Here is a 15,277-nt window from a genome sequence, read left to right as displayed (position 1 = left end):
TTTATGCACCATTAATGGTTGGCAAATAGGAAAAAAAGTCTGTCTTTTTAATGTGAAGAGGGTGGTACTTTCTTCTAGTCTGAATTTCCCTGATGTACCTCCCTTACAGTTTTCTAAACTGTCATGAGTTGGTTTTGAGTGAATAGTGTGAAAAGTCAAAATATGTTAGGCCAGAGAGGAAGTAGATTTTCATTTTGCTTGCATGAGATACATCTGTGAACACCAATAATTGATTCAGATTTGTGTATCAGGTAGGAGCAAAAGGTAAACAGGGAAGCATTGTAATAAACCTTCTAATCCCTGTTTTACTTATGATTCCTTTCAGCTAATGAACTTAGTTTTATTAGTGGCATAGACCACAAAAAGGTTATTCTATGGAGAAATTTGCAGACCTCCATGAAAAAACTTACTGCCTTATTCTGTGCTTAGTGCACTTGTAAGGCTGGACAGGGTAGACATGTTTGTAGAAAACTAAAGCAGACTATAAGGTGCACAGATTTCTTGTTCCTATCCAGTGGAAACTCTGGTTTTGTTAATATCTGGAAAAAAGTATGTATAACAAAATAAAACTACAAGGGCAAGAATTGCTACCTTTATTTTTAAGGCATGTTTTCTGGACTTATTTCTAGGATTATTCCTGTGAATTCCTATTTATTTTCCTGGCTGGTCCTTGCCTTTCTTGTAGAGAAGCACCCAAACCCAAATACCTCCAAATCCAGCTTCTTTCACTGATGGTGACTAGAACAGAAAACTTATTCCAGACCACTTCAGTGTATCCTGCTATGCAACACAGTATGTGGCAAAAATATCCTCTCTGTGTTGAGAAAGAGGTGGATGGGGGATGGCAAACTTATTTTAAATTAAAAAAAAAAAAAGAAAAAAAGAAAAAATTAAACTCCAAAGAGGGGGAAAACAATCTGTTTTTAAAAGGATTTTCTTCCAAGTACCCCTGTCCCTTGGGTATGCAATATTCACTTAGTGTAAATTTTTCAGCTTTCCCTCAGATTTTGAGTGCCTCATTTTTCTCTAGCTAATATAGTACAGTTCATATACTATATTTTATGGGTGACTGGCTTCCAGAGGAAGATAGGTGTGAAAGACCAGGCAACCATGAAACTGAGTTATATGGAGTAATCACTACAGGGGAGAAGGAGTGTTTAGTCCCTTTCCTGTCACAGTCAGATGAGGCTTTCACACTGTGGGAGTGGTTGTAAAGATTCAAAGGAGATACTACTTGATTTTGTTTCAAGTTGTTTTCATTTATTGGCTGAGATTCTTGGCTTCTGGAAACTTTGCATTATGTTTCCGAGCAATCCTGAGGATGCTGTTGGCCACTGGAGTGGGTATTATAACACTCTCCCTCTGTGCCTGGCTTGAGCTGCGTGATTAACTTGTTAGCTGTGGTCTTGTGGTCCACGTTTGTACAGATGTAAAGTACCGTATGTTGGCTTCACATAAACAAAAGACTTTTGTCTCAACGAAGTGCGTAGTGTTGGGTTTCTTGCTGTCAGAGTCTGTGTATTTGTATAATTAGGACTGTCCAGCTGGTGCATGTGTTTCTGAGCCCTTATGCAGTTGAGATATAGGCCTGAATTTTCACAGAATTAAGAGATCAAATCTAAAATTCCTTGGACTGTTTTTCATGTCCCAATGCTTTAACTGCCTTTGTACTGTGATAGGGTGATGCAAAGGATCAAAATGTCTTAAAAGTGCATTTATTTGGGGGTTTAAGATGTTTAAGTTGTGCACGTTTTTGCAGGTCTGATCCTACAGCTTTCCTTCATGCAGCTGGGAGCCTTCTGTCCCCCCAGCCAATCTTTCATTGTTCCCACTAAGCAGGGACCTGACTGCTATTAGAAACAGGAACAAAAAATACGAATTTTCCGCCTGTTTTATTCATATCTACAGCTTTCTGTCTCTTAGTTGTGCTTCTTCAGTCCTCTTCTGATATTGTTGTCCACCCTCTGTTACCTCCCACAATGATGATTAATGGAAGGCTCTACACTTTTTCTGAACTCTTGGTTTTTCCTTTTAGTTCCTAATTATTTTTATTCTGCCAGACCCTTTTTCATATCTTTTCCTCGTCTGCCTCTAATTTACAGTATATCATTTCTCCTACTCCGACCCCTCATTTCCATTCCTGTAACATTCCATGTTCTTTCTTGGAGTCTGGGCTGAGCACACAGACCTGTTAAAATGAAAATATACTTTCCAGATTTTAGTAGCCTAATTATTTTATTTTAAATGAAGCTGACATCAATCAGACTGTTCTCTAAATCCCAGTCACATCAGCAGCTAAATGAAAATATCAGTTATTCTCTCCCATTCCCAGCCCACTTGCCTTTAAATGGTATTATCACAGCAAATATTAGGAGTTTAGACATGTCCATAGTCTTTTGTTGAAAAGCTCTTGCAAACAAGGCAAGGGAGATGCATCTGAAATCCTAATACCTCATGAAATAATATTAATGATGGGTCTGGCACATGTGAGTGTTCAGACAGGAGGCTGTCAGATCCCGTGAGGTTGAAAGTAAGAAATATTTGAAAGACAAAGAGCAAATCATAGAAATGGCAAGTTGAGAAAAAGGGGTTTTCAGCCTGAGTGGTGCAGGCTCCTGGAGCAGGTTCTCAGCTATGACACCAGCTTGCTTCTTGGCTCCAGCCAAGGATTTCTGAAGAGCCTCACAGGGCTTGAGCATGCCCAGTAATCGGACCCTGTCGTCTCCGACAGCCTCAGCATTTTTCAAAGTTGTGAGTGCCCAGCACTGCTAAGGACTTTAATTAGAGTTGTGGATGCTCAGCTCTGCCAAAAACCAGATCCAAAGTGCCTCAGGTTGCTTACTCAAAAAAATGTGTGGCCACATTGGAAGTATTTGCCTTTGGGGCCTTCTTATAAGTTCCCCCGGCCTTCATTTTTCTTTCCTGTTAATCATGAAAGATACTGCAAAAACTGACAGTTATATAGGTGAAAAGGATGTGTTAAGGAGATGGACACTTAGCATATAATATGCTTAGAGACCTCATCTGAGCTTTTGGAGGTCCTATGTTTTAACTCACTGCAGAAGCATATAATGGATATTAATACACTTTTTGATTTCAGGCTTCTCATTTAAGGCAAATCTGTGGGTCCCTCTGTGATCAGTGGGGAGGGATGCTCTTCCAGAGGCTGACTGGGTGACTTTTAAGTTAGGGTCTTTATCTGAATCAGATTTTTCTGATAATTTTTACTGCTCCCCAACCCTCTTTCATATCCTTTCCTGGTCTGTCTGCAGTTTGCAGTATATTATATCTCCTACTCTGACCTGTTTTCTTTGTAACTGTGAGCACAGAGGAAGTTGGGAATGCTAATATAGGCAGTTCAGTAGTACCCTCTGTATAGTGAAAGTTTAAACTAAATAGGCAAAATGACAGGGGAGGATACTGTTGAGGATGAAGTAATTTGTGGTCAGTCAGTTACAGAGTTGAGAGCATAATTATCTCCCCAGGTCTAGTCCAGTGACTTTTTTTCCAGTGGACTATGCTTTTTCTCCTTATAACTAGATACCTTACTGACAGTGTGTACCAGTAGCCAGTCTTACATTAGGGATCCATTTTTTTTTTTTCCTGAGCAAGTTGGGTTGTTTTAACTTATCATGGAAATGAACCAAAAAAAGTCTGAAGTTTTTATTGCTTCTATTTCCCCTTTAATATATTGCTATTTCTATATTTATTTTTCCCCTTTTTTCTTCCGCTAAACTGCAAGGGGATGAAGATGCATGAGAGGCAACATTAAGAGTTTTATCAAACTTCTGTCCAATAATAATGAGATTTGCAATGGTCTTCTAAAGGACACAGATCAGAACCACTTACCATAATGGCACTACAAAGTAATGAAGATTCAAGTGGTTCTTGTTAGATATGAAGCTGTCAGAGAATCTAAACTCATCTAACACCCTATTGCTAGAGAGAAGGCAGTCATTGATGCTGGGGAAGGTTTGTTTCTATTTTTTGTTTCAAATCCAGGCAAAGCAGCTTGACATCTGTGTTGTTTGGATTTGTGGGACTCCAGGTGTGCATGCTGGGGCTCTCCCTCCCATTAAATCTTTAAATACAGGTTCTAATAAATTTCCATTAAAATAAGTAGTAACCACATTTAATGACCAGTTTGTCTGAGTGTTAACAGCCTGTTAGCTAACAAACTCATCATTAACTGGTGCTAACTTCTCCTGACTTGTTTAAATAATCCCTTAACATCAGCCCTGTTTGTATTAGGGTGCTCATGTAAAATCTCTGTCCAATGCTACCCTTTTAATATATATATATATTTTAAACTGAGAATATTATTATCCAGTTTGGTCCTTTCTTCTTCGATTGTTCCGCTTTTCCCCTACTAGTATTTTCTCTTTGTGCATTAAGATAGCAGTTTTATTTTCTTCTGTATTTTTTCCAGATTTATCTTAAAATCTCTGCTTGTTCAGTGAATTAGGTGACAAACCCTAGAGGTAAATTCAACTACAGAACATAAAACTGACAAATCAGTGGAGCTGTGGGCTACATCCTGATTATGTACAGAAATCAAATGAGCTTGGGGAACCTATTTGTGTGCTGTTAGAGGAAGCAGAAATCATGTTCCCAGTCTTGCAAAGATACCAATGCCTTTCTGCAAGTCCAACAGAATGACCTATGTGTAAACTTGCATCACATTTGCAGAACTAGATTCTGTGTATTGTAGGCCTAATTCAGCTGTAGAATTTGTTTCATACTACAAGCTGTTTTGGCTTCATCTTGTGGAAGGAGGAAGGGAGTCAGTTCAGTTCAAATAAAAACTTAAACTTTGGCCAACACTCAGGTTAAAGTTGAAATTAGCCACTCTTGAGGTGATAAATTGTGGGAAAAAAGTAGAGGAGGGGAAAGACTATTTCAAAAGTATTTTCCGTGTTAATTTTCTCTGGCTGATTCCATACTAGAGCTGGTAAGTAGGGGTGAGCTGCACCTCAGGAAGTTATCTATGTGTCTCCTTACCTCAGAGCAGGATCAATGAAAACCATGTCACACCTGGCATGTCTGTCTAACCTCTTCTTGAAAGATCTCCAGGAGCAGCTGCCCTGTGGATTTCTTCAGCCTTCTGTTCTTGCACTTTGCTATTCTTACTACTGTAAATGCCAGCCTGAAATTTTCTTGCTGCAGTATTAGCCCACTGGTTGTTATCCTGCTCCAAAGATATAGCGACAAATGATTCCTTCTTCGTTGCAGTAACATACCGTGGACTTGAAAATGTTATCACATCTCCCCCGAGTCTTCCGCTGTTTAGGCTAAATAATTGCAAATCTCTGCCTTCTCTTCAATTGACCTACACTTTCCTTAAGATATAGGGCTCAAAGCTGGACGCAGTATGCAGCTAAGATCTAACTGTGGATATAAGAGAAAGATTGCTTCAGGTATCTTGGGAGTTATATTTCTGTTTGTTAATCCCAGTACAAAGTATTCCTTTCTTCCAGGGGCATTAACATGTCCTACTCAGGATCAGCTGTAGCCCTCTGATGCCTCTCTGAAGGTATGCTACAGTTGATCACCACCCTTTATTTTTGCAGCTAGTTATTCCTGCCTATCTTACAGTTGTCCTACTGAACTTCATTTTTTTTTTTTTTTTCCCCTCTCAGTATGTCAAGCTGGTATAAGGGGACCTATAGTCATGAAATTCCCACTGCAGCTTTGCAGATGCAAAAAATCTGGGTTATTCAGATGTGCATGCAAAAATGTGTAAGCTTCCTATAACAAACAGTCTTTTAAGCAGTTTAGTGTCATTCATGCAATTTTTACAGCTTAGTTACTGTCTCCCTCAATAGCTAATAAAATAGACTGTAAAACTTCACATTCTGTAGGCCAAAATAGAGGATACTTCTGTAGTTCTGTTTTGTTATGAAAATAAGGTCTGTGATTGAGCTGTCCTTCCATCTATTTGTCTGTGTGCAAGTCCCTCCCTAATAACTTTTGAATGTATTACCCCACTAATTTGACACAGAGGCAGAGGCCTCACAGGGACTGAGGCTTCCAGGACTTCGATGAAAACTTGAGTGGATGGAGGGAAGGGAATCAAACCCTGCTGGCCAAGGTGACAGCAGCAGCCACATGTAATGTGCTGTCTCCTGCCTGCCTCCTGCCAGCCTGCCAGGCAGGATACTTGGAAGGGACCATAGACTGGTGCTGGGGGAGTGGAAATGGAGGCTATCCTGGTGGCTGTGGGCTCCAGGGGTGGGTGCCAAGGCTGTCATCCATTGGAGACAAAGCACCAGTCATGCTGAAGGAGCCATTTGTTTTGTCAGAGGTTGATTTTGCAGAAAAAACCCCAAAGCCATGGTTGCTTGTAACACTTTGGGTCTTGTTCAGGCATTGAAAGGACACTTCAAGGCATTGGTGAGATAGTTGGGTTTTGTGCCATCTTTACAAAGCGGATGTAGGCACTTATGTAGGTAGCTCTGTAATGGATAGAAATGGTCAATTAGAAATGTCCACTTCTAAACTTAGAGTGTATTTTTTTTTTTAAATAGTAAAAACTTGAGCTATGTCAGGTGTCTCTGCACACTATCATACCACAAAAAATAGAGGAGCGAGCAACTCTCTTGCATGACTTTATTTCCTGTCAATTCTTAACTGTGAGCCAACGTTAATATGTGCACATTTGAGGAACAATATCTTCACATGCTTTACAATGGCCACATCCAGCAGTTGAAACAGATGCTGTTCGAGTCTCCTGCTCTTAGTATGTGATCTGATTTTTTCCATTTGCATCCTGTTACTTGCAATGGGAAGTGCACTGGAAGAAATTCAGCACTTGGATGATTTACTGCTGTACTTTAGTATTGTAAGTTCAGCTATGTACCATCTAAAGCTCTTCTTCAGCTGCAGGCTTCCATTGTATTTAAACTGTCCAGCTTGACTGAAATGTCTTGTGAAAATAAACACAGTGCTTAAAGGGCTGCATATGCTCTTTACAAAGAGGCTACAAATTTGAAGCCTGTGCTGCAGATTCTCAAATTCATCTTTGAGATAGAGATGATGCATTTCAGCCATTGGATGACTGCAGGCCCCTTGGGTGCCCTAAAAAATCTTGTGTAAAAATATTCGAGGACACCGTGACTCTCCAGAATGGAGAGGCTGGAGTTTTGGCTTAAAGTTTTGTGGACCTTCCATAAAGTAACAATTTCCAAACTGCTGCCTCTCCAAGAGAGTTAGAAATGTAAATTCCTGGGATAGATCAAAGGTCTGAGTTCCACTACTCCAAAAGACCTTGCAGATAAAGAAGTAATATGCTATTCTTGTGCACTCAGGCAGGTCAACTGGAGTTTCCAATTCAATGAGACTTTTAATCACCTTGCATCCCCCACTAGAATAATGTAAAATGAAGTGGCTTTAAAAAATAATCTGTGTTAAAAGCCTTGAGAAAAATCTCGAAAGGCCCATGTGAAAATGGACAATGTGGCAGAACTGTGTCATTTGATAGATTAGTTTCTGCCATTTTGGTTTGGGCAGTCATCTGGCTTTAAATTATGTAGAGAGGAGGTATTTCTGTTATACAGTTGGGAGCAGAGGGAACTTGCAGTCCCACTTCAGCAAGTCATTAGATGATACTGGATTAAGTACCTAAACAGTCTCACTGGAACATGCTTGTGTCTAGGTGCATGCTGTCATGCCTTGCTGAATTGAGACCTAAGGACGCGTCTTTTAAAGATAGCTACAGAGGTACCAGAGCAAATCAAGTGTAGAGGGGGCAAACATGGATACCTAGTTCATGGTGTTATGCTGCTTTCTGTGCTGTCTTATTCCAAGCAAAGAGTTACGGGTGTTGCTCACATATTCAGGGAAAAGGTGACTATGTCTCTGTCACTGGAGGAGGAGGTGCATGGTAATTACCATTACTAAAGAGTCATCCTCTGTGGTTTTGGTTGGTTTTTTTTTCTTTTTTGGTTGACAGTCCATCAGCAAATGATTTCTTCATGCCAAACTGTAAGGACAGTGACTTCTGTCATTTTACTGAGGGAGTGGGAATGGGAAAATCTGATTCATAACCCATGTGCAACTTAGGTGAGGAGGAAAATGGGAAAGAAGTTGCTTCCTGTGTAGCTGGTCAGCAGTGGTGGGATAACTATAAGTGACATGCCCTCCTACAGAATTTCCGCATTAGCGGTGGCTTGCATTGAGCAGATGTTCAGGCTGTTCTGGTCACTCTTCACCTTTGTCTGCAAGGTGCATCAATCACTGTAATTATAATGGGACATGGAGCCAGCAACTGAAGGAGAAAAATCAACCCAATCCTAGGAACAATCTTTCTTGATGAATTCTCCCCCCTAAATCGAAACAATTTGCTGGGTAACCCAGCTGGGGTTCATATGCTTTTGATTACTGTGGGCTATTTAGCTTTACAAAATGACATGCTGCTTAATGGACTTTTAATGGTTATAGGTTTCTCTCTCTTTTTTTTTAATGAGCTTCACCACTTTGTTACTAATGCCCTGTAGAAATCTGGCAAAGGGCCAGATTTTATGTTACAAATTTTCTGGTTTTCATGCGGCATAAGTGCAACCCATGCAGCCAGTGGGGATGTCTGTGTTACCAATCATACGGTAATGCCATTAAATAAAAAGGAAAAAAGAGCTAATTGAGTACCCTGCAGTCCTAATAATGGCATACGCAAAGATGATACAATTAACACTTTGCAGCTGAAGTCTTGCAAGAAGTCCAGTCTGTTGTTCAACCTCTGAAAGATGGAGTTTCTTAAAGCTCACTGTGTTCCCCTTGGCTACTGCCAGGTTTACATGTCAGGCGAAGGTTACACCACTGTCAAGGCACAGATACGGTTATGTCCTTCTCAGCGAGGAAGCGGGAACTGTCCTAACATTTTGCTAAATATAAGGTCCTAAGTTTTCAGTAATGGCTATGCCTCAGCTTTCAAATGGTCCTTCTCAAAGGGGCTTGTTTATTTTCAGAGAGTGAATACTCAGCACTTCAGAAAAGCATGGCTTGGTTTTTTTTTTTTTTTTTTTTTTTTTTTAAGTTGGAGGAGATTCACATTCTGCAGTCACTAACTGATGCTGGAAACAAGAGCTGTTAGTCTTGGTGGAGGGTCTTGGTGGAAAGTCTGGGCATTGCTTTTGATTTGTAGAAATTTACAGTGAAAGAAGATTTAATTGTTTAATCTCTTTTACTGTTTTAATTTGGTGGTAACACAGATCTCTTCATGTTACATATTCCCTAATAAGGGTGATAATTTTTAATGAACTTATAGTTCTGCCTAAGCTGTCTGTTGAGCCTGGACTGTCAAAATGGCTTGGAGACAAGCCCTGTCTCAGGCATCAGTTTTAGGTGGGCCTTAGGCAGAGGCTTTGTACTGTGTTCGCCCATGGCATGGATACGCCACAGTGTGGATAGGCCAAGCATGTGCGGGCTTTGCCAAATTCTCCATTGTGTCCCAGGAGGTGATGCAGTGGCTGAGGTTTAAGAGGAGCCTTGTTCATGCACCTTGCTAGGTCTGAGTGTGATGTACCATGAGGCACTGCAGTAGTTTTCAGAAGCCAGCCTTCCTGTAATGTCAGCTTGCTGAAGGGGTCAAGAATCATGCAAATCTTTGACTTCTCCTCCCAGCTCTAAGGGGCTGTGTTGCTCTTCTACTCTCAGTAAGTAGCTGGAAAATATTGGGCCACATCCCTAGTCACTGTAAATTGGCAGCGCTCTTGCAAAATTGGTGCAATTGTACAAGTTTATAATGAGTGAGTATCTGGGCTCTGGCTTCCTTCAGTGAACAGCAAGCTCAGGTACCAGCTGGAGTAGCACCAATGGGAAGAGTAGTGCTGTTTCAGGTCAGAATCCAACCTGCAAGGTATATGCTTAAAGAAAAAAAATACTGTGTTGTTGTGCAGAGGTGTGGCTGTTTATGTTTTGCTGAGAATAAGAAACTGCATTTCTCTTAATTAGGAAGTGGACGCTCTTACTCAGGAAATGGATAAGAATTTGGTAAACTGCCATCCCAGGACAAATATAAAGGAAGCATAATGAATATTCATGTGGTTCTTTGGAAAGGAGTAGAAAGTCATAAAAGATGGACTTCCAGCTTTATGCTTTGAGTCCAGAATGTGTTTAAGTCAGATTCATGGCTTTTAGGACAGACAAAGCTCAGCTGACCTCAACCGTGTTCCTGCTGGAGCCAGTTTTTCTCCTGGACCTTATGCTGGACTCAGGTCACATGTGAAGAGATTGTGCTGCTTGTGCAGCTGGAGCCTAGGCAGGATTTTCCAACCACAACTAACAAGAGCAGTGTCATGGTCTTTTTGTGGGCCCTCCCTCAGGGCTCTGGTCTAGGATGCTCTTGGCAGCATGGCTTGAATATTTATAGTTTCTTTGTATGTAAATTCAAGTGTATGAAATTCAGTGAAATTCTGAAATGCCAAAGGCACTCCAGTAAGGTGCGCTCAACTTTTGGTTAGCAGGGGCAACGGGCAGGAGGGAGCTGGAATAGCCTACATAAAGAAAAACTGTACGCAGTGCAATGTATATGCAACTTCAGCTATCAGAACATACAGCAATAATGTAACTGAGAAAAGGAATATCATTGAGATGAACTGCAGAGGTCCAGTATTATTGGCTTGAGCTGGTAAATCTGCATAACCTGGCTGTAAGTGAGTGAAAGTGCTTCCAGACTGATTTCAGCTCATGAGGAACCAGCTACAGCATCTCTACTCTCATGGCTGGAGACTTCATCTATGGATAACCAAGAGCTGATTGTACTTATGTTTCTTTTTTACATAGTTACAGTTTATTTTCAGTTGACATCGTGAAAATCAAAGAAAAAAAAATCTCAACAAAAATGAAGTTAATAAAATACCAGTTGAGCCTGCTAGTTTATTGAATGATTGTAGTTGATGCAAATATTTTATTCCGTATTTCCTTTTCTCTGAGGTCGCAGAACTTCTTTATGATCAAGCCAGGACAAATAATAGCATTCTTAGGAATAACATAAACTCAGATAAATAATCTACAAATACTTATCTGAATTTCCAAATTGCATTAGTTTATGTCCCTTTCATATGCACTTCAGAAGAATATTCCTGCCAGGACATTGTCCTGGTTTCAGCTGGGATAGAGTTAATTGTCTTCCTAGTAGCTGGTACAGTGCTATGTTTTGAGTTCATTATGCGAAGAACGTTGATAACACTGATGTTTTCAGTTGTTGCTCAGTAGTGTTTAGTCTAAAGTCAAGGATTTTTCAGCTTCTCATGCCTAGCCAGCGAGAAAGCTGGAGGGGCACAAGAAGTTGGCACAGGACAGAGCCAGGGCACCTGACCCAAACTGGCCAGCAGGGTATTCCATACCATGGGACGTCACATCTAGCGTATAAACTGGGGGGAGTGAGTGAGCGGCTGTGTGGTGGTTAGCTGCTGGCTGGGGTTGAACCATGACAGAGATAAATTTGGCCAAATATTCCCAGAAAGAGCAAATTTAAATGAATATCAGAAGTTACTCAAAGGGAGGAAATTTCAAATCCTTAATCGGAGTATCTGCATCCAGTCAAAATTGGTCAGACTTCCAACATCGAACATTTGCAAAGATGTGCTACTAACCAGCTGCAGTCAGGGATCTTGATGGAAACTGTTTGAATTACCAGGATATAAATAATAGTAATGTTGAGTGATGTCTCTGTAATCCACCTGTGGACAAATAAAAAAGAGGCATAATTCATGGAGCAAAATTGTTGATTACAGGTTGAATTCTATTTAAGGACAAATAGCGACTCTAAAATATACAGGTCTAGAAGCTGGGTTTCAGTGAATTTAGCAGCAATGCTTTAAAACCTTACTACCAAGGATATACCTTGCACTGGCTGTCCCCATCCTTTTCAAAGTGGTAAAACAGGATGTTTAATGCTACTTCAGTGGCCCCAACTTGCAGCCTTGTGCCATGGCACAAAGCTCTCATCCTTGAGAATTTGAGATGGTGTGCCCAGCTGCAGCAGGCAGCAGCTGAGACCCCGAGATGCATCTGGGGCTACTGTCTTGGCAGCGCAGATGCTTGCCCCTGACCTGGGCTGGGGCAGAAATGCCTGAAGCTGTAGCATCTAGGTCTGCCAGAGCCTGGCTGCCCAAGTGACATGTGGCACAAGCATGTCCTGGATGGTAAACAGCAGAAACAGTGATGGTCATGTGTGGTTGCTGATGTGATATACTAATTGCTGTGATAGGCAGCTCAGATACAGAAGTAAAAGCTCACTGAGTTCAGGAGTTTCAAACAGCACAAGTGTTTGTACTGTGCTGTTTGGAGCCACTACTGTCTGCTTTTTGTCATCCATGTGTGGCTCAAACTACGCACCCCTCCAGCAGCCCCAAGACTGAAGCATGTGTAAATGGGTGTTCTTTTTTCCTCCTTTCTTCTCTCTAGACTATCCTTTTAAGGTTTTACGTAATTTACATAGAAATAATTTGTTCCACATTTTAATAATTTCCTGTGTAAGGAGGAAGAGCACGGGGATTTTCTGTTGTACTCTGAATATATCTGCAAATATATCCCCATTATATATGCTGTCTGAGCTGAATCTGACCTGTTCAGGCTGGGATTTCTCAAAAGGATCCACATTTCTTAGTACAAGGAGTATATCAGCTTGATAATATTTGTTTCCAAAATTTTTTTAATAGTTTTGAAAAACACAATCATATTCTCAGGGATCCTAGCATAAGAGGAGTCACTCGGGTGTCTTGGATCCTTGCACAAATACATATTTCTCAAGTAGATGGGAAAATCTTGTAATTAAACTCACCTGCATTTTATTTATTAATGAATACTTTCCTTTAGTGGTTCTGAGGTCCACTGAAACTAATAGAAATATTTCTATCAAATGGCAGCAGGTTTTGGGTCCAGCTCTTTCTGGAAGTATCTCAGCTCTTTCAAACAGTCTACACAATCTTAGTGTCATGGCATTTCTGAATAATCATTCACATATCATTTATAGCTCTGCAACTTCAGTTAATTAGGCCCACCACCTTCATGGCAAGGTCTGAATCTCTTCTGTTTACCTTATTGCTGCTTCTACACCGGCTGGAAGACATGCAGAGACACAGTTTTCCCTTTAAGGGCACTTTTGGGTAGGAGACCCCCTACAAAACCCAGTTTGGGCTTCTTGCATGACAGGATGTAGCAGTGGCAATAGACAGAGCATTATTTCACATTTTACACAGAATATGGCCATTTTCTGTCTTTTTCAATTATTTGTTCTCCTCCTCTCCATTTGAAATAGTTATAATATTCTTAAAAGTTGACATATTTATTACATTAGCAAAAGAGTCTCCCTCTATTCACAGAACAGTGTAATTTTATGGGCTGTGAACAGAAAAGCTTTGTGAAAGCCTGCTAGTATTTTGCCGTGTCTCAGCTCTTATTTGAACAAGGACTGATCATTTTTCACACTGCAGGCATCTTGGCTTCTTCTGAGATGTGGCTCAAAGCTTCTGAATGGTGGGTTGGATGGTGCTAGCTAGCAGGATGGCCTCGGGCAGGCATCTACCCATGGGTCCAGTGCTTTAGCTGGGAGATGTTTTGAGGGATAGCTTCAGCTGGTGGCCTTGCTGGTGCCTGTGGCAGAATTAGGTGGTGAACCTACCAGAAGCCTGGCTAGGAGAGCTGACGTTTTGTATTAGGCAGCCTTTTTGAAGATTTGCTGAAAAAAATTGGAATCCAAAGCTTTTAATGAAAACAGTGACTTTTTGAAGATCACTTTTACTTGCTGATTTTTTTTCCCCTTTAAAGCCCTGCACATGACTTTATCTGTCAGGAAAAGAAATAATCTGTCACTAAATTGTTGCTGTGACTAATACTCTGTGACTAAACATTGTGAGTCCTTCAGCTCAGGGAAAGCACTCTAAAAGCCCTGAACTGGGGATCCTCTTTAGCAGAAAGAAGAAGGGCAAAGAAGATCCTTCCTACTTGTCTGACGATAATCAGTGCTGTTACCAGTGTGAAGATATCCAATACCTGATATTGCTGATTGAATGATGTCCATCTGGGAAAGGTGTGGGGAAGTAGTACTGTACTTTATCACCAATGCTGTTGTTGACAAAAGGCTTCCTATTCCTATTAAGTGCTTTATCAAATATGAAATGAGGTTAATTTCAAGTGGCTTTGAGGTTTGCCGTGAGCACTGCAATGTGTTGGCTGGTGTCATTCTCCCATAGGAACCAAGGAGTTTATAGAGTTTTGTTATTAATATTTTACAGTAATCTAAATGCAGACAGTGGCCCTTGGTCCTAGAAATTATTTTTATGTTTGTTTGTTTGTTTTTTTCCTAATAGAAACTTACTGTTATCCCTTCCTGCAACTGGTATTTATAGGAGGCAGTTGAAAACAAGCCTGAGGCTGGAGCTAGGATGGCATGCACCAAGCTACCATCCTTTTTCTGTCCCCATTTGGGATTTTAGCCCATGAGATCCCAGGGGTGGGATATGTGTGAGGCAGGCACGGAAATCCTGGAAACCTGTTTCCAGTTTTGACATGAGAGGCTCGTGTTAATGTCCTCCCTGCAGTGGCTCCATCTTTGTTCAGTTAAAACTGAGCTCTTTGGGATCTCAAACAAAAATTGCTTGGTACTGAATCTACCTCAGGAGTGTGAGGGGGAGAAAAGGTGTATGCAGCACTAAATCAATACAGCTGGGCTCCTAACTGGGAAATGCTATGTTTCTTCTGGGGTTGAAATGAAGATCAAATCTTTTGGGTGCTGAGCCGAACCTTCAAAGCTCCAAACCTCTGAGCTGTGCTTGTAACATTAGCGTCACTATCCTTTGACTTTGAAAGCAGGCTTTATTTCAGTGGTTTGCTCCAGCAGTATTTTCTAAATCTTCCCTCTTTATGCAGCTCTGAAGACAGGACACCAGCCATGTTGCTGCTTGCTTATTGCAACTCCCATGCAGTCTGGCAAATGACAAACAAAAGTCTTTTGTATAATATTAATAAGCTTTCAGCACTTCTCAGCGTGGCCTGTTGTCATCAGAGTAAATCATGTGTATCAAAAGCCCTTACATGTGAAAGTTTGTTTTCATATCTGGCCAGCTTTTCTATTCAAACCCTTTTATCATCTTGTAATAAAAATATTTGTTTATATTTTCAATAGTGCTTCAGTCATGATACAGGAACCGCTTCCATGAATAGAACAGCACTTTTCTAAGGAGCTTTCTTTCAAATCATTTCAGCTGGCCCCTCCTAGCTGCCAGTGGACTTTGAATCCTGTTTACATTAAAACAATAGCATCAGCTTCATAAATAAA

The sequence above is a fragment of the Haliaeetus albicilla genome, chromosome 7, assembly GCF_947461875.1.
Source record: "Haliaeetus albicilla chromosome 7, bHalAlb1.1, whole genome shotgun sequence".
Classification (NCBI taxonomy): Eukaryota; Metazoa; Chordata; class Aves; order Accipitriformes; family Accipitridae; genus Haliaeetus; species Haliaeetus albicilla.
Note: the sequence above shows the minus strand (reverse complement) of the source record.